The sequence below is a fragment of the Amphibalanus amphitrite genome, unplaced genomic scaffold, assembly GCF_019059575.1.
Source record: "Amphibalanus amphitrite isolate SeventyFive unplaced genomic scaffold, NRLGWU_Aamphi_draft 001066F_arrow, whole genome shotgun sequence".
In the NCBI taxonomy this organism is placed as follows: domain Eukaryota; kingdom Metazoa; phylum Arthropoda; class Thecostraca; order Balanomorpha; family Balanidae; genus Amphibalanus; species Amphibalanus amphitrite.
The window spans coordinates 130,353-148,845 of NW_024882560.1; the positions used below are offsets into that span (position 1 = coordinate 130,353).

The window sequence follows — 18,493 nt, forward strand, 5'->3', positions numbered from 1 at the left end:
GAGTCAACGGCACAGCATCTGCAGACAGCGGTACAGACGGCAGGACAGACAGAGGACTGGCGCAGCGACTGCAGACAGCAGCAGATAGCAGTCAGAACTCAGAGGGCACATTGCACAAAGTCTTCAGACAGCGACATAGAGAAGTCAACCGGATGAACAGTGGCAGACCTAGATTAACCCATTTACGCCCTTCGTTGCGTTTTCGCAACGCAAGCAAGCGTCGACGTGATCGAAGCTTGAGAAGTGTGTAAAAGAGACTAACCGATGAGACAAGTTTCAGCGTGTGTAGCATGGTTGTGCGCATGATACTACGCAGTTACAAGTCTGTGCGGCCGGTAAGTTACTGCCTAGAGCTCCCAGAGGGAAGTCGAAGGTTTTGTGAGTGATGACGTCACGAAAACCAAGATAAGTAGGCTAAGTGCTTAATAATATCGTAGTGAAAGTTGTGTAAACATATTCTGCAGAGTCCCTACAATAGCGTAGATATGCATTTTGTTAAGAAATAATACTACAAAAAGGGTTTGTGACTATTTTCGAATATGACTACGGTCGCGTTGCGGGAACGCAACGAAGGGCACATCGGAAAGACAGCGGTGTTGCGAAAACGCAACGATGGGCACATTGGCAGGGTAGCGGAAGTATGAATATCAACAGTAGACTTCACTCGTGATACGCTGTGGGTTCTCTCTTTCTCGCCCCCATCTTCCTCCCTCTCCTCCTCGTTCCCCAACTCTCTCTCCCTCTCTCTCTCTCTCTCTCTCTCTCTCTTTCTCTCTCTCTTTCTTTCTCTCTCTCATTTTGTAGCCATGAGGCTGTAGCGGCGGAACATCTTCAATTAAGGGGGGGGGGGGGAGCACTGCTGACTTTTGGTCTCATTCTTTCCATTTCCATTTCCATGCAACGCCTATCGGGATAATGTTAAAATGGCAAAATCAAGGGGGGCACGGTGCCCCGGTGCCCCCTCCCCCCGCTCCGCCGCCTATGCCATGAGGGACGTATATAGGTATGTTTAGTGCAAGGTGCGTTCGCACGTAAAATGTTGCGACACATTTCATATTTGCTGGCTCAAACAGCCACAAACACTCCTTTCTTTTTTTCTCGCAGATTTTCGGCCTCGGGCTGTTCGTTCACTAAGCAATGTGTTCCCATGCATCTGAAAATCGCATGGTAGGAAAAGGACCCATGCATCAAACGGTCGGCGATGCTAACGGAGCTGAGAGATAATTAGGTCCTTTGGAAATTGGATCTACTATGTACATTGTGCATAAATAATGAATAACTGGGATGTATTCTGGTATCAGGCGACAGATAGGCATCGCCATTCTCTGGATAGAATCTGCTGACTACCAGCATTTACGTTAGAAAAGATAACTGAGGGTCGGCAAATAGTGGGATAGGCCCCCTCTGAGGGTAGCTGAGCCCTTCGGCAGGGGTAATGAGGGCGGACCCATGGGAAAATAATAATTTTTAGGATTCATAACTCGCATAGATTCATAAGCTGCTTGATGTGGAGTATACGCCTGTTTTCTTACTCTGATAGGCTTTTTATCTAATCAGACCATTTTTAGAGCTAGCAGGATTATTGGAAGTAGGGGAGACATTTGTCTGACCGGACACGGTCAATCGTAGACTGGAGACTGAGCCCAGCCAGTGGGCAGCCGCCACCCATGACCCACCCCCTTCCCCCCTCCCAAGCACTCACTGCACCCGGCTACAGGCGCGCTCCTATGTGAGCTGCCCGATTGCGATATACGTTGCCGGTCCAGCCCGCAACAGGGGGATGAGGCGTGGAGGAGGATTCAACTATCCTGAAGATGGAAAGGACGGATTGACGTCGAATGACCATTCTGTCCTGGCATTGTCTCGAGAAAGAGGTTACACGTGAAGGTCGCTGAGAGTGGGGCCATGAAAATTTTGGATTAGGTGTAAACATGATAAACTGGGAGTCGATTTGTTGTGATGCGCTACGCCTTACGCGGGTAATTTGTTAGAGCCGGATCGGTCCTTTTTTTCTTTTTGCTGAGAGTGGGTACGACTAACCTGCAATGGAATGTAACTTCACTCCTAGGAGGGTGGTTAAAAATGATTGCGGATATACGCGCATACGAGAGGCACTGGTTTACTCCCAATCCTCCGTTTAATTGTATTCAGTGACCAGTGTGCACTGTGCAGGGTCTGATAGGTGGAGGTAATGGATCTGTCTAGCTTCCAAAAAGAAAGGATCACCCTGGATACGTGTCGACCACAACTTTAAATGAACAGCAATGGACAACGTAAATGGTTGATAATGACCGTGTTGCCATCTCCCCGTTCGCGAACCATGAAGTTATGCTTCCTCACTGAGGCTCTTAGGCGGGTTATAGAGCATGACGGATGTGGGTTCCGCATTTTCAAGCAATAGTTGTCAACAGTTGATTGATGTTTTGTCAAAATATATTAGCATATACGGCAGTTCAGTGTACTTTATGTCCGTCTGATGTGCCCGTCGTTGCGTTTTCGCAACGCTGATGGCGCCCGGTGTGCCCTTCGTTGCGATTTCGCAACGCATGTTTTTTACGTTTTTCTCGAGAAACTTTTGCTGCAGGCAAAAATTATTTTCGATTCCATACAAGGCCCTGGTAGGAGCATAACATATTTTGATTTCGTCGATTTTCATGATGGTCAATATTCCTGGGCATACATAAATGGGTTAAACGGTAGAGAATCATTAGTAAAAATAGGTGGGTGTCTGCTATTGATCCTAGTGTAACTTCACGACTGTCTCCCTCTCTTCCTCCCTCTCTCTCTCTCTCTCTCTCTCTCTCTCTCTCTCTCTCTCTCTCTCTCTCTCTCTCTCTCTCTCTCTCTCTCTCTCTCTCTCTCTCTCTCTCTCTCTCTCTCTCTCTCTCTCTCTCTCTCCTACATTTCGCTCATCATCAATCACGTTTCTCAGCTGTTTTTCTTTGACGGGCCTTCCGACCTCCCGTTGGATGCTAACACCAGCGAACAATACTGGTCATTAGAGACGAAAGCTCGCTAACTTCTGTAGAGACCGTCATTTTTGCAAAAGACTTCTTAATGAGAACCTCCCTCGCGCATCCCAGAGCGGAGGATTCAGACGCCGATGACTTCGCTGTCAGGCGTTTTTTTTTTCCCCAAACGGTTTGAATGTTGTAAAATGTGCCACCTATGACCTCAGTGGCCTGAACGTCGAGCTCATTGATGGGGCAGGAAGCGCCGGGATCATCGGCGGTTGACCGATCGATAACGCCAATGGGAGATTACTGGAATCACAAGTAATTAGAGGTGGTACTGGGAAGTCGTTCCCTGACGACTGCTAATCGTCCTAAGTGATTTATCAAATGACGGGACTGACTTCCAGAAATATGCACATCAATATCATGTTTGAAAAATGATAATTTACGCTGTGAACTCATATAGGAAAAGACAACATTTGAGGCTACATGATATCATTTTTCATTATACCTATGCCTAATTTGTGCAAATAAAATGAAAAAGATATATTTTTCAGTCGTAATATTTAAAAGGTAAATTACAAACTAAAAATAATGAAAAACCGACGCCTGAAAGCTAGCATAAACCTAGCATACTGATGTAAGCCATGTCATGACAGACCAACCAACGCCCACGCACACTGGTCCAGTCGCCGCAGAACGGCGGCCATCGGCCCGGCTGGGGCTCCTCAGCAGCTCGTTCAATCTACCCCTCCCCTCCCTGGGTCCATCGCGGCGGACGGCCGACGTGCAGCGGCGGACGGCCGACGTGCAGCGGCGCCCGAAACTGTCCATGGACGGGCCGCGGCGGGTAATTTCCGGGCGTGCTCCGTACTTCACGATCCCTCGCTGGTCACAGCACCGGCGGCCCGAGTCGCGTCGGCCCGAATTCCTCCGACGGCTGATCGGCGCGCCAAATTCCCGCCGCGGGGGGCGATCGGCGCGCCAAATTCCGCCAATCGATGGCCGCCATCGGGCGCGCGAAAATTTCATTCCGGCGTTAAACGAGTGTGGCGCTAAAAACTTGGCGTCGGTCGGCGGCCGGCGCCCGGTAAATGGACCTGGGAAATGAGCCCGGTGCGGCGCAGACGACGGGATCGGCAGAGGACGGTAAACACGGCGGCTCTCTCCAGTTTCCAATTAACGGGGGATTTTTCGGAAGGAGCTCTTTCGGCTCTTCGTTACCTGAAGATTACGAGCAAATGTGGTAGTGAAATAGAAGGCGATTATAGTCTCTACTTCCAGTGTGTCTTTTTTTTTCTCTTCAGCGTGCAGAAAATGTCCGACGCTAAAAGTTCTATAAACGTGCCTGCATTCCGCCCATAATCTAAAGAACAAGCGCTGTTGAGATGCTTCAGCTTTCAATTCCTAACCAGAAGAACCCTCGCCCGCACATGCCATTTTCCCATCCTAGAACGCACATGGGGGGATGCCACCCCCCCCCCCCCCCCCTCCCCGCGCCATTTCGTTCCTGTTGAAGATAGAGCTTAGCAGTAAAGACCAAAAAGATTCTTTGGGAAGAGACAAATCCAATGATACACCGTTGGATATCAAGTGCGCTGCTTATCATATACCGATGACGATGCCGTTTTCTGGTGCCAAGCCAGCTAGAACCTCGTTGTCACACTACCCGACCAGGTTTTTGCTGCTGAGGTCATTTCAGGTCCAGCTAGGTCAAGGTCAATTATATGTGTTTGTATGTCTGTGTGTGTCTATGTGTATACTGATGTGTGCACCGATTGTTTATGTGTCCATATTAATGAAATCAAGATCTGAGAAGCTTTTACCAAAAATGCAGTCAAAAAACTTCACAAAAAGTAAATTCCGCTTGCCTAAAACGCAATTATCTCAGATGACCTAGGTTGACCTTGACCTTGACCTTGACATCTGTACACCGTCGAACAACATGTTCCATGATAGGTGGGAGGTAAGACTGGCAAAAAAGGCCGAAATCAAGGTGTCAAAAGCTCACAAGGCCCATAGCCTACGCAAGATGTTGAGAATTGGCCATTTGGGTAATGACATGACCTGAAAAACAAGGTCATATCTCCGAAACCAAAAACCACAGAAACTTGAAATTTTCAGTGGACATCAAGAAAGGATAGAGGAGCAGCTATACGAAAAATCAGGCTTCTAGCTCTAAAAATGTTGAGTGCAGAGCAGAAAGACTACCTGGGGGTGGGGTGGCAACCACCCCCCCCCCCCCACCCCATGTGCGGGCGAGGGTTAAGAGATGCCGTTGAGGTTCACAACCAAACCATATCAACCTCTTCAGCCAACATGGGCTATAAGTTCCACCACCAGCCAGGGAAGGCGATTTAACATTGACCTAAAAGAAGACCTTACACCCGAGAATGGCAGCAGAGATCGTCCTAGGAGCTCGTCGCTATAAACGGCATCCCGAAGCCTTGTAAACGCCTACCGGGCGCGCTTTCAGCGTGCTTCAACTAAGATATCTAGAGAGAATGCGAGGAACTCCTCAGCTCTTCAAAGCGACTTGAAGCCAACATCAACAAAAGAAGTCAGCTCTCCAGGGCGCTTTGTCCGACTTTTTTCTAGGTATTGTTTACCGTGGCTCCCCGATCGAAGCCGCGCCGGCCGGGCCTCTCAAAACTGCTCACGGGCCGGAGTGCTGGCTGTGTTTTTAGTCGATCCGGCCCGATCCGGCCCGGTCCAACCCGGATCTGGACCTGGGAGTCTCCCCGGGGGAGGGAGGGGGCGGTCGATCGGGAAGGTCGGGCGCACCGGTCTCGTCGGTGGGAGGAAGGGGAGGAGAGGGGGACCGGCCGGCTGGGGAAGAAGGGAGGAGGAAGCCAGCGGATTGGAAAGGCTCCTCTCGCCATCAGCGGCTACCCATCGACACGTCATCGATTTAACTGGCGGCGGCGGCTGTCCTGACGTGACCCCAATGGGCTGGGTCCGACCAGACCTCATGGACGGGGTATGGCGGTGCGGCGGATAGAGGTGTCCGACCAGACCTCATGGATGGGGTATGGCGGTGCAGTACAGTGGAGAGAGGGTCCGACCGGACCTTATGGACGGGGTATGGCGGTGCAATGGAGAGAAGTGTTTGACCAGACCTTATCGACAGTATCGACAGTACACCGGTGCGGCGCAGTGGCGAGGGTTTGTCCAGACCTCATGGACGGGGTATGGCGCTGCGGCGGAGAGGCGTTCGACCAGACCTCATGGACGGGGAACACCGGTGCAGTGCAGTGGAGAGAGGGTTTGACCGGACCTCATGGACGGTGCATGGCGGTGCAGTGCAGTGGAGAGAGGTGTTTGACCAGACCTCATGGATAGGGTATACCGGTGCGGCGCAGAGAGGTGTTTGACCAGACCTCATAGACGGGGTACACCGGTGCAGTGGAAGAGAGGGTTTGATCAGACCTCATGGACAGGGTATGGCGGTGCAGTGGAGAGAGGATTTGACCAGACCTCATGGACGGAGTATAGCGGTGCAGTGCAGTGGAGAGAGGGTTTGACCAGACCTCGGCTCATGGACGGGGATGGCGGTGCAGTGCAGTGGAGAGAGGGTTTGACCGGACCTCATGGACAGGGTATACCGGTGCAGTGCAGTGGAGAGAGGGTTCGACCAGACCTCATGGACGGGGTATAGGGGTGCAGTGCAGTGGAGAGAGGGTTTGACCGGACCTCGTGGACGGGGTATGGGGGTGCAGTGCAGTGGAGAGAGGGTTTGACCCAGGGGGCGTCGAAGTCTAGTTCCTACCAACCTGGCACTCCCATGCCTACGTCACCACGAGGACGCCCGAGGGCATTTACATGTTGAAGATAGGGAAATTGCCATAGTTTAGAGCCGCCTGAAGGGCAACCTTGAGGTAAATGATAATGTAAATGTGCGCTAATATGATCATCAACATGTTATTTATCCAAATCCAGGGCCAATTAATGGATAGCTTGTCACGTTTTCCAGTGGTGATGCGCTAACTTTCGTGGTTCTTGCAGCCAATAAGGGTGTTTCATAGTGCGATTCAGCCGCATTATCGACTTTAATGCCATAAACCGCCACGGAACATACGATTTGCAGCTTCCTGGCGTGATAGCTGCCAGAAGGGCTCCGGAGTCGGAGTCATGGAGTCGGTCGGAATTGACAGTTCTGACCTGAGTCGTCGAGTCAGAGTCAGAGTCGATTTTAAAAGCTGGAATCTGAGTCAGTCACCGAAATTCGATCTCCTCCGCAGACCTTTCAGGGTTCCGTAGTCGGAGTTGTAGTCGGTCGGAGTCGGCAGTTCTGACCTGAGTCGTCGAGTCAGAGTCAGAGTCGATTTTAAAAGCTGGAGTCTGAGTCAGTCACCGAAATTCGATCCCCTCCGCAGACCTTTCAGGGTTCCGTAGTCGGAGTTGTAGTCGATCGGAGTCGACAGTTCTGACCAGAGTCAGAGTCAGAGTCGATTTTGAAAGCCAGAGTCGGAGTCGGAGTCACCAAAAATCCATTGCCTCCGCAGACCTGCTAGGGCTGTGAAGTGTAGAGTCGGAGTCGGTCAGAGCCGACATTTGAAATCAAAGTCAGTTGATTTTTGAAAGTCTGAGTCAGAGTCGGAGTCATCAAGAAACCTATTGACGATCCGCAGTACCATGCAGCAGAAAAAGACGCATTATTGTTTGTTTGTTTATTTATTGACAAATATTTTTTAGCAGTTTATAGGGATACAGACACAAAACACAATGAAAGCACCTCGCTGGTGCAAATCTCATTGCTAGATAGATGTTGAAATGTGTTGCCATTGAAGAATCTACTGATTTTCCTGGCGACTCTCATTTTCAAGTAACTACTGGTCTTGTAAGATCTCTTGATTGCTCACCCTCTGGCGTCTTCCAAGGTTTTCTGAAAGCTAATCAAACGTTACCATGGCTGCTCTTGATTGCATGGCGCTTGCTGGTTCTGGGTTCTTAATTGGTGGTTCTTGCGTCTGATCCTGTTGCTTCCTGTTCCATCACATCACATTATATTTCTAATCTAATGGAACAGACACTTTTACCTTTTATTTCACTATCACAATCAGTCGACTTGCAAGTTGCATTTACCCAGTGGCCTGCTCGCCCTTTTATTTCCACGCTAGAATCTACCAATCATTGAAAAAGCCTCGGATAAAAAAGCCAGAAAAGTATGTCAAGTTAAATAATTGAGACGGTCCTAGAACACCAGAAAACAAATTCAAAAAGCCTGTCCATCTCACTTCCCTCACTTCATAACAAAACCAGGCAGCAAAACATGCGAAAGAGTCCTTAGCAACGCCCTAGCAACGCATTTGTCTGAAGTGCGCAATATGTGTCACATCTGGAAAATTTAGTAGCTACTTGATTATTCAACTAGAGTTGGACTACATGAGCTAGGCTTTTATATAAAAAATAAGTATTTGCTTATTGAATTTATAGCAACTGATCGCTTAGCTTCAAAATAATGATTTATTACAGAAAAAGCTTGTTTGCGACATATTTGTAAAGAAACAGCGGAAATAGCTTTGACTCGTGCGCTATTCTAGCACATTTTTGGTAGAAAACTTCGTCCAACCTTATATTTTAGGGCCTTGGTTTGACCGGACCTCATGGACGGGTTGTGACGGTGCAGTGCAGTGGAGAGAGGGTTTGACCATGGACGGGGGTGCAACGGTGCACTGTGCAGTGTTTGACCAGACTTCATGAGGCCGATGTACCGTTGGAGGGTGTGGTAGATCAGACCCAATGGGATCACGACGAATCGCAGTTGAAAAATCACAGCAATATGCAGTTACCAACTTTTGATTTCCACTGCGTTTCGTCGATTTTCAGCTTGGATATGGTACGATGCAAATAACTATATTTAATTTTTACTGGTACAACTTCTCTACAAAAAAAAACGTGAGAAAAAATAATCTGCTAATTTTTCAAATTTAAAACACTAATTGCAAGTCAGTATGTAGGCACGTCCAGATGCGTATTGTGCAATTTAGGCAAGTAACTTGACAGATGTACATATTGTATTTACTAAGCGAAACATCAAACGGTTAGCTGGAAACAGAGTATTATCCCGAAGAAAAGGGCAAAAAGAAAAAAAGTCGAACAAACGAACCTGGTTGGGTATTTCAACAGTAAGTTCTCTGTGTTAGGTCGAGCATGACCACCTATACAAAAGTGTTCGGAAGGTGGGCACATGGTGTTTCACAAGTCCTGCCTGTCCGGCCGCCGTGCTCTAGCCATTCCAAAACAACAATTCAGACTGCACTTTGGCATACATTTCACTATCTAGGGTGTAAATAGAACTTTCATCGATCCACGAAATAGAGACACGGCTTTGTCCAGATGGGCCATTTCCTTTTCTCTGCGGGAGCGAAGAGCTTGGCGTGGTCACAGCGAAGAGGTACGTACATACATACAGCAAGCGCAGTGCGCTGCCGCGTCTAGCTACATGTAGTACAATACATGTATTTAGGATGGGTGTTCCAGGTGATGGTAATGTTTAGCCTTCTTATCTTTTTCGTAGTTCTCGAGGTCAGCGTATGCAGTTGATTACTTTTTACGCGTGGACTGCCTAGCGTTTAACGTATTGACGTTATGGGGAAATATTGCAAGGCTCTAAATAGGGTTATTTGATGAGAAGCAAATTGAAAACTGCACGCATCCTACAAACAAAACGGTTGAAAAATATATTGATAAAAAGCAACATTTTCAAACTAAAATATGGAATTTGTACGGGACACAGTTACCCCATTTCTTGCGAGCATTTGCGCTAGAAATGGAAACGGAAATGCCAAAGCTCCACTTCAATTCGTAGACCATTTGAAGCAGCGGAAGCAATAAAATTACGGTTCCCAAGGAAAGTTGTTATGACGGAAGATTACGGAGAAGGTAAGAAGATTTCAGAGGCTTGAGCTCTTAGAGCTTTCTGTCCATCTCGTGCCCGTGCAACGGGGAACCTTGCCAGTTCTATTATAAAGATATGGTATACTGTATGCTCCTCTTGCGACAACCGAATTGAAATACCTTTCGCTGACTTTAATTGAGGTAGCCCTTACTGACATTGCACATTCTGATAACTGCATGACAGCATACACTTTTTTATTTGATAAAAAATTGCCTCAAGCAGAAAAACATGTTCAACAATACAGTGTCAAAAGTAATTTATTTCCCAAAGTTCTCTCTCTCCCTCTCTCCCCCCTCTCTCTCTCTCTCTCCCTCTCTTTCACGCTCAAAATTATCTTTCGCATTCCACAGTCATGTTTTCACAATGCTCACAGCCATGCATAAGCAAATTAACGAACAAAATATTCAAGAGTTTTGTAATGCAATTTGCATATGCAAATTTAATAAAAGCTGAATGATTTTCATTCACAACTATCACGGACCCATTTTCAGGAAACATCCGTTGACACAGACAACAAAGGGCCAATTAACACGCGCAGTGGAAGGGGGGGGCGGATTTCGCCCACCCCTCTTGTTTTTCGCCAATAACTCGCGCCGCAAGCATAATATCAATGTGAAATTTCGGCTACCTGTCCAGAATTGAATTGCGGATCTTCTCGTGCAAGAAGTAAGAAAATCAGTTAACAACTTTTCTAGTAATAGCGGTGTAAAGTCAAACATCCTGCCGCCGCGGCGGCGCGGCGGCGCGGCGGCCGGCGCTAGCCGTTGCGCGCCGCCTGAATTGTAGACTGTGCCGGGGCGGGACGGTTCCGTCTTTCCATCGCGCTCCTTACCGTTGATTATATTAGATTCGCGTCAAATTCGGTGAGAAGACTGAGAAATGTACACGCCATCATAAGGTCAAAGAATTTAGAAAATCGGCCGGTAACAACTTGAGTTATGAGTGTGTAAACACAAAATTATGATTGCCGCGTTTCCCGCATCGGCCGATGCCGCTTCAGCCGGCGACATCTTACCCTTAGCAGGCTTCTAACTGCCATATTTATTGTTGGATTATCTAGAAATTCACCATACATATTCACAAATGTTTGCTCTTTCGTATAGTGAAAGTTTAAAAAAAAAATCGGCCGATAACTTTTTGAGTTATCGGCGTGTAAACGCAAAAAAGTCGCTAATATGGCAGATTTGACCACATTTGACCTCATTTGACCTTGAAGATATTGACCTAGGGCCATGAAATTCACACACAACAGAGTTCCCTGTGGCCCCCACCTACCCTCCAAATTTCGTCTTGCTAGCTCCAGTGGGAGCTGAGATCTTAGGGGGGGGGGGGCGACATCCGCCCCCCCCCCTTCCACTGGGCGTAGTACTCGCAACCCTTCCACTGCGCGTGTTAACAGCTTGATCGAAATTTGTGCTCAAATTTGGAAGCAAAACGCAAACAATGTTAGCTTTTGCAGCATGTCATTCACAGTCTAGCATTCAATTATTTTGACGAAGGACAAAGGTGTAGTTTTAATACATACTACAATATAGTCCTTGTTTGTTTCCGAATACAATTGCTGCGATAAGCCATACATGAGAAACACCCTTACGCATCTCTGATCTCATGCATGGATGGACGACTAAGGGACGTCCAGGGCGCGTCAGGTGGGGCGATCATGAAACATCGAAGCGAACTGTGAAGGCGTTTTTGCGCCACCCTCTAACTGATGACACGTAAAAAGTGACGTTCGGAAGGGTGTCAAAATCATGAACAATGATTGGTCATTTTTGGAGTTAAGTCAAAGGCCAGCAGTCACCTTGAGTACTTTAAAGGTCAAATTTGGAAGATTTTAACATTCTAGGACAAAGCAACTCATAACTGTTAAGCTAATATAGCTAAAACATCGTTCAGTGACGTATGAAGAAAAGCTAGATCATCATCTGACAGATACCCTCTCACCATGCACACCAGGTACTGCCGCACCCCGCGCCCCACTTCACTGACCCGCGGGGACGGTGTCCGGGCGGGGTCCGGGCGGGGTCCGGGCGGGGTCCTCGCGGTCACCTACCTGACCCACGGCAGGCCGGACGGGTCCGCGCGGTCACCGAGACACCTCCGCCGCCGGCGCCGCGCCGCCGCCGAATGCCGACGACGTCGACGGCGGCGACGGCCGAGCACGTGCTGCCAGCGACGCGTCGAACCCGACGATCGTCGGCGCGGCGGCCCGTCGGACCCGACGGAGCACCGTCGTACGACCTCCAGTGATGAATGGGTCACCAGGGCCGGACCTGCATTGGACGGAATGCGTGCACACAGGGCAACGAGCCATGGTGGGCTGTTCAATTGGCCACAGGGGATTCATTTCAATGGCTCGCGTAAGTTATTTCAATGGCCATAACAGCAGTGAACGGAGGAAACAAGAACAATTGCAATATTGATGATGTCGCAGTAACGCAGTAGCGCCTCATGAACGGCATATTTTGCGATATCTTTATTATTTACAAATTAAGAACGAACGTTTGGATGGATGGATTGAAAGAGCAGGAGCCCAAGCTTAGCAGACCTTGTTGCGTGGACCCCGATCCATGCCGTCCGATCGCGTAATTCCAGGTAACGGGAGAATTTAGATGCCAAAGATTAACGTGCACCCTTCAAAGCCGGACACAGTTGTCCCACTCAACTGACTTCAACTGGATGCGGCTGCTCCAACCGCAGACCATCCCCTTCAGGAGCCCAAATATCTAGCGCCGGAGCGACTCAAACCCGGGCTCTCACTACCGGCCGAGTCCAACGCTCTACCAACTGCCTATAATGCATAATGCGTGAAGCATGGGTTCGGTTCCCACAGTCGTCCGCTCGAAGCTCCGATGTGTAGTACTCTCGTCGCGGACCAGACGCGTCGAACTAAAAAAAAAAAACTTTTTGAGAAGCGGCATTCATTGAAGAGAGGTGGCTACTGGTGGATCCAGGAAGGCGAATCCACCAGTCTTGGACGCTGGGTACACCTACCCCCCAAAAAGTTTATCCAAACTAAAAAAGTCATCGGGTTTTTATTGCCTAATGCTTATGCACTACTGTGTAATTTAACCCGGCACCGCCTGGGCTATTTCCGTACCCACGACAGCCGGGGGGGGGGGGGGGGTGTCGGATTCGATCCCCCCTGTTATCTCGAGAACCAATGGTCGTATCGAGCCCCGCGAGCCGGCGTTCGAAAGGTCTCTACGAGACCTTCCTAAAGCACTCTTAAGATTTTAAGATTGAGGTCAACTTTCGGGTCAAGGTCTGGTCAAAGGTAAAATTCAGGGGTTTTGCATGATTAGGCTTACGGACAGCGGAATCGATAGCTGCTGCTCGAAACTCACCAAACATGACCTCAAAGGCCTAGTGAAGGTACCATGTGCGTATAGGGGTCATACTAAGTACGGGTCAAGGTCAGGTCAGGTCACGAAAGGTCACGGTTTTCACTTTCTGCTACATGGGCGTGCGACACATGTTTTATGGCTTATTTTTCGCGCCGAATCCGATGGTAATGGTTATATGTGACCCCAAGTCACTGTGCTGGTGATAAGTGTGCATTGAAAGCATAAAAATCGTTTATACCATACATAACTAAACGAGGGCTAAGAAAAAAGTCAATTTTTCAACTTTTCATTTTTGACATAAAAATGCACTTTTCTAGACGAGCTTTGTCCCAGTAATCTAGTGGTGCTATTTGTTTTCGCATGCGATGTTCAGAAGTGCCTCTAATTCACGAAAATATTTATGACGTCACCATGCCCTATGCATGTTGGAGCTATTTTTTACAATTTGGGGGTCAAAAATCAAGATAGAAAGTTGAAATTTGGGGCATCTAATGTTCTAATGGATCTCTACAACATATATTCCGGTTTTTTGGAAATTCTCAAAATTTTGGATTTTATTAGCTGTTTTCCAAAAAATATAGTTTTTTGAATTTTTAGGGGTGAAAAACGCATTTAATGGAAAATTCGAGATAGCCATTTTAAAGAACTCGTTGAGCTGCGTCTTTTCATGTCCTTAATTTGCAATTTGCTTGAAACCCTGATTTTGGGCGATTTTTTTAAACATTTACCACTTTTTGACTAAAAACGCCATGTAGTTACATCACTAAAATCGATATATCTAAAAAAAAAATTGGAAATTTTTCTTAAAAATTGCACAGGAGACGTCAAATTGATGGGGGAGAAGGTATGCAAAGTTTCAAGTAGATAGCGAAAGTGATTCATGAGTTATTCAAGAAAAACGGAGGGGGGGTCAGATCCGACCCTCCCCAGGCGGTCGCGGGTTAAAACAAAATTTTCCTATTAAAAGTTGTTTATTTTCGTTTCATCCTCGAAGAAACGTAAACTTTCTTCGATTTCGGGCACTACGTGGGGCAATTGCCCCAAATGCCCCTCACCTTTTGGACCTGCCAGTGGAGGCATGTGGAGGTGGCACCTTTCTGAGGAGCGGCACTAAGCTAAAAAAATCGATCGGTATTACGAAATCGGCGATGGGCCTGTACTTTTCAAAGACCAATATCAATCAATCAAGATCAATCAAGACCAATATAAATATACTAACAATCTGTTCAACCCTCGCCCTGCTGGGCCTCCTGGACTTGCATGCCCTGCTGGGGGTGTTTGAACACCCTTCCCTTTTAACTCGGCTCCTGGGCCACGTAGCGACACGTGATAGACGACGCTCGAAGTAGTGTCAAAAATCATGATGAAAGTACTCAGGTCAGTTTTAGGTCAGGTCAAAGGTCTGTTCACCAGGGATCACCAAAAGTCAAATTACGATTCCTTCGCCAATTTTCCACAAATTCATGCATAACACGGGAGCGAATAAAGCTCCAGAGTCCAGCGCATCAGGAAACCATTTTCGTCTAAGGCAAGCTAAACACATCTAAGGCATTTTCGTATAAGGCAACAGCGGCGTATTTAGAAAATCGCGAAGGGGGGGCCAAGGGTTTGGAGGGCGCCACCTCACCCAAGGAGGGCGCCATACGGTCGCGAGATAAAAAATCGCTCAGTGGGGGTTGGGGGGTTGGGAGGCGTTTTTTACCATGCCACCAGTTTTTTTTGCGTAACCTCGTATAGGTCGTGCTGCATTGATTTTGCATCGTGTGTATTCTTTATACTCCAGGTCACAAAAGGTCAAGTGTTCTTGAAATGCTGCGCCGAAGGCGCGCGAAATTTTTGAAAACAACCTTTTCCTCCGCTTTTTAGGCACGCCTTTTATACGATCACTGTTCAAAGCTCCTCTCGCTCTTTTACCAAATTTGAAGGTGTAAAAAATACCTAAGGTTTGGTCGGGCCGCTGCCACACAAACTGTACAGAAAGCTTGGCTCATGAGTCATGGGTGTCGATGTATAAAAGTTTATTGGCGGTGGCATATCTACGCACCAGATCACCGTATCGGATTGATACCGGAGCGCGAGATGCGTAAACATCATCCAAATTACCTCAGACCAGCCTTCATAGCCTTCTCACAGATGCATACAGTGTACCCACATAACCAGTTTCAATCACCGAAACTTCAGATGCCTGCTGTTGCGCCCGAACCTGTTGACAATACTTAATCGTAATCCATATAGATGCCATGATGCACGTAAAGTAGGATCAATCCGTTAAGACCAAAGACGTGTTTTATGCATCGTAGAGCGTAGATAGTTTTGGTAGGTATAGATACTTCATTCATTGTGCTGAATGCACGTTCATTTGTGGCAGTTTTCACAGGCAAAACATCAACTATGTGCAATAGAACGACTAAGTTGAAAAACATGTCAAAGGAGTAAATAAATGATAGGAGGGCAGCGATCAACGGATGTTGCCAATAGGTAGAAGGGCTGCGATCCACAGGAGGGCACTAATAGGTAGAAGAGCCCCGATCAACATCCCGAGTTTCGACAGTAGGGCACCGATAGGTAGGAAGTTGGCGAGCAGCAGGAGGGCGCCAATTGATAGAAGGGCAGCGATCAACAGGAGGGCACCAATAGGTAGGAGGGCGCCGATCAACAATCAACAGGAGGGCGCCACCAGGTAAGAGGGTGGCGAGGAACAGGAGAGCACCAATAGGAGGGTGGCGATCAACAAGAGGTCGCCAATAGGTGGGAGGGCGGTCATCAACTGGAAGTCGCCAATGAGCGGAAGGGTGACGATTTAAATGGGGGTGGCGTGGCAATGGTGAGGAGGGCGCCTTTGCTCAAGAGGATGACACGAACAGGAGGGCGTCTGTGCGGAGGGCGCTGGTCAACAGGAAGGTGCCAGTGGATAGGAGGGCGGTGATCAACAGGAGGGTGCCAGTGGTTAGGAGGGCGGCGATCTACACGAGGGCGCCAATAGGAGAAGGGCCCCGATTAACATTCAACAGGAAGGACTAGGGAACCAATAGGTAGGAGGGCGGCACTGAACAAGAGGGTGCCAAAAGGGAGAAAGGCGGCCTTCAAAATTTCACATGAGGGCTCAATAGGTAGGAGAGCGCCAATAATTATGAGGACGCCGATCAGCAGAAGGGCGGCAATGTGTAGCAGGGTGGCGACCTACAGGAGGGCGCCTTCGGGTGAGAGGGCGCTTATTTACAGGACAGCGGCTTACATAGGCGACCACCGTTACGCTTAGAGAGCTACAGCCTACAAATGTGGTTGGAGGGCGCCCGAGGGAGCCCTCCAACCGTATTTGGAGGGCGTATTTGGAATGGGCGTCCTCCGAGGGCGCCCTCCATCCGTATTTTCCCTGTAAACACATTCGCGATTGGAGGGCGCCCTCCAGTCGCGATTGTTTTTCGATTCGATTATATCACAATTGCATTTGCGATTGGAGGGCGCCTTCGGCGCCCTCCAATCGCAAAGGGCGCCTTCGGCGCCCAAGGGGGGGGGGGCCATGGCCCAGTGGCCCCCCCCTGCCTACGCCCCTGTAAGGCAAGGCATGTCTGTATCAAAAGCTGTTGTCGAAAAAACTGTTGGTGACCTTTCGTGACTTGAGATGACCTCAGGGGTGTAAAAAAGGACACAGGTGCAAGTTTTTAAGTAAACACTTCATGTTTAGCTGTATGTAACATGCTTGACAGCGATGAGTAGGTATGAATTTCGTCCTGAAGAAGCGCATCCTAATTGAACCGTGAGAACATGCACCTGGTGCCCTTATCCACCTGATGATAACACACGAAACTTGTCCGAAGCCCTCCCACCGACTCCGTGGCGCAACGGTAGCGCGTCTGACTCCAGATCAGAAGGTTGCGTGTTCAAATCACGTCGGGGTCACAAACCTTTTCGGCATCCTCATTCTCTGTGTGCTCCTCTGTGGCAGGTTGCATGGCGTCAGGTTTTGCCCTCGCGAGGCCGAGCTCATCGGGCACTGAAAGGTAGACTGTGCCGCAGGACACGTGAAAACCGCGGCTCTGTTGCCGGCTGTTGACACTTGGCTGTTGGACTTTTAGACACAGCTTGCAATTCCTTGGCAGACTGTGAAAATACGCTTCCAGATAGCCTTGATTGGTGTTCATTGCAGATTGGAGAGGTGTTACAATTAATGCGGGCTGAATCGATGATTTTGCTAAGGCCCTTGTTACACTGCCGAATTTTGGTACACGAATGTGCACGAATATGCAAGTCATCCTATGTCGCGGACCGATTCGGCATCTTTCTTCCACGGTCTTGGCATTTCGCAGACCAGTCGGTGTTCACCGCGCGACTTTTACGATTCGTCACGACCGCCACGAATATTTCATGAAAAATGAAAATTTCGTGGTCGTTCGCCGAACATATAATAAACGAGCATGATCGCCAAACAGTCGCCGAGTCACCGCCGACATGTCGCTGCGTGCGCAGACTTGTTGCCAAGGTATCGCCGACTATTCGAAACAGATTCGCCATTCATTCGCGATGTTCGCCGAATCATGGATCAGCTTCGACCCGCGCACGATTCACTGAAAAAAGTTTTTACCATCAATTTACTAAGTTACTAGCTTTGGTAAATTTTACCATCAGCCTACCATCATATTACTACCAGCCTACTATGGTGCTGAATACTATCCTGCCTTGACATGTTGATATTACCATGGTTACGTTTATCAGGGGTGGTTTTGTACCCCAGTTTACAAGGTGGTAACCACCTGAGGCTAGTAGATACCCTCGTAAGCTAATATTCCCTACCATAGTAAAATCAACCTTTCCACGGGCGGATCCAGCAGGTGAATTCGGCGATCAAGTCTCCTCCTTTCCATAGAGGTGTTTGCCAATTTTTGATATGTTGGAAGGAGCGTCATCCAAGGACTAGCTGAGACCCTGAGCAATTAATAGTTTTATGGACGAAAGGCCAGAAATTTCTTGCAACAGTTCCCTGGGTGTGCTTCTGCTGCTATGGTAAGGTATACCATGGCAACACCATGACAACACTACACCCTTACTAACAATCCACGTGCGTCTGACTCTGCTGCAGCGGCGCCGCCATGTCAGTTCCGGCCGCGCGCCGGCGTTGTGAAGGTGCTCCGTGGTTTTAAATATTTGAACGGTGATTGTGTGGGTGGTTAGCGTAGCTGACGGTGGAGGATACTCGGAAATAACAAGTAAGTCGTTGTATCTTCAGCATAATAATACTTATCTCACGAGTGCCATTTCCAGCAAAGATCGCAGCCTTTGTTTCGGTTCATGTT

General features: G+C 48.4%; 1 protein-coding gene and 1 non-coding gene across 2 annotated transcripts in view; one reads left to right on the forward strand and one right to left on the reverse strand.

Annotated features, from left to right (window-relative positions):
• Nucleotides 1-11,970, reverse strand: part of LOC122369732 (GTP-binding protein REM 1-like) — a 69,874-nt gene extending 57,904 nt beyond the window's left edge. The window contains exon 1 of the mRNA XM_043344669.1: nucleotides 11,909-11,970. The gene's annotated coding sequence lies outside the window, so the exon portion shown is untranslated. The remainder of the gene's footprint in view (nucleotides 1-11,908) is intronic.
• Nucleotides 11,971-17,030: 5,060 nt separating this feature from the next.
• Nucleotides 17,031-17,102, forward strand: Trnaw-cca. The gene has a single exon. It is a non-coding gene; the product is annotated as a tRNA-Trp (tRNA).
• The last annotated feature ends 1,391 nt before the right edge of the window (nucleotides 17,103-18,493 follow it).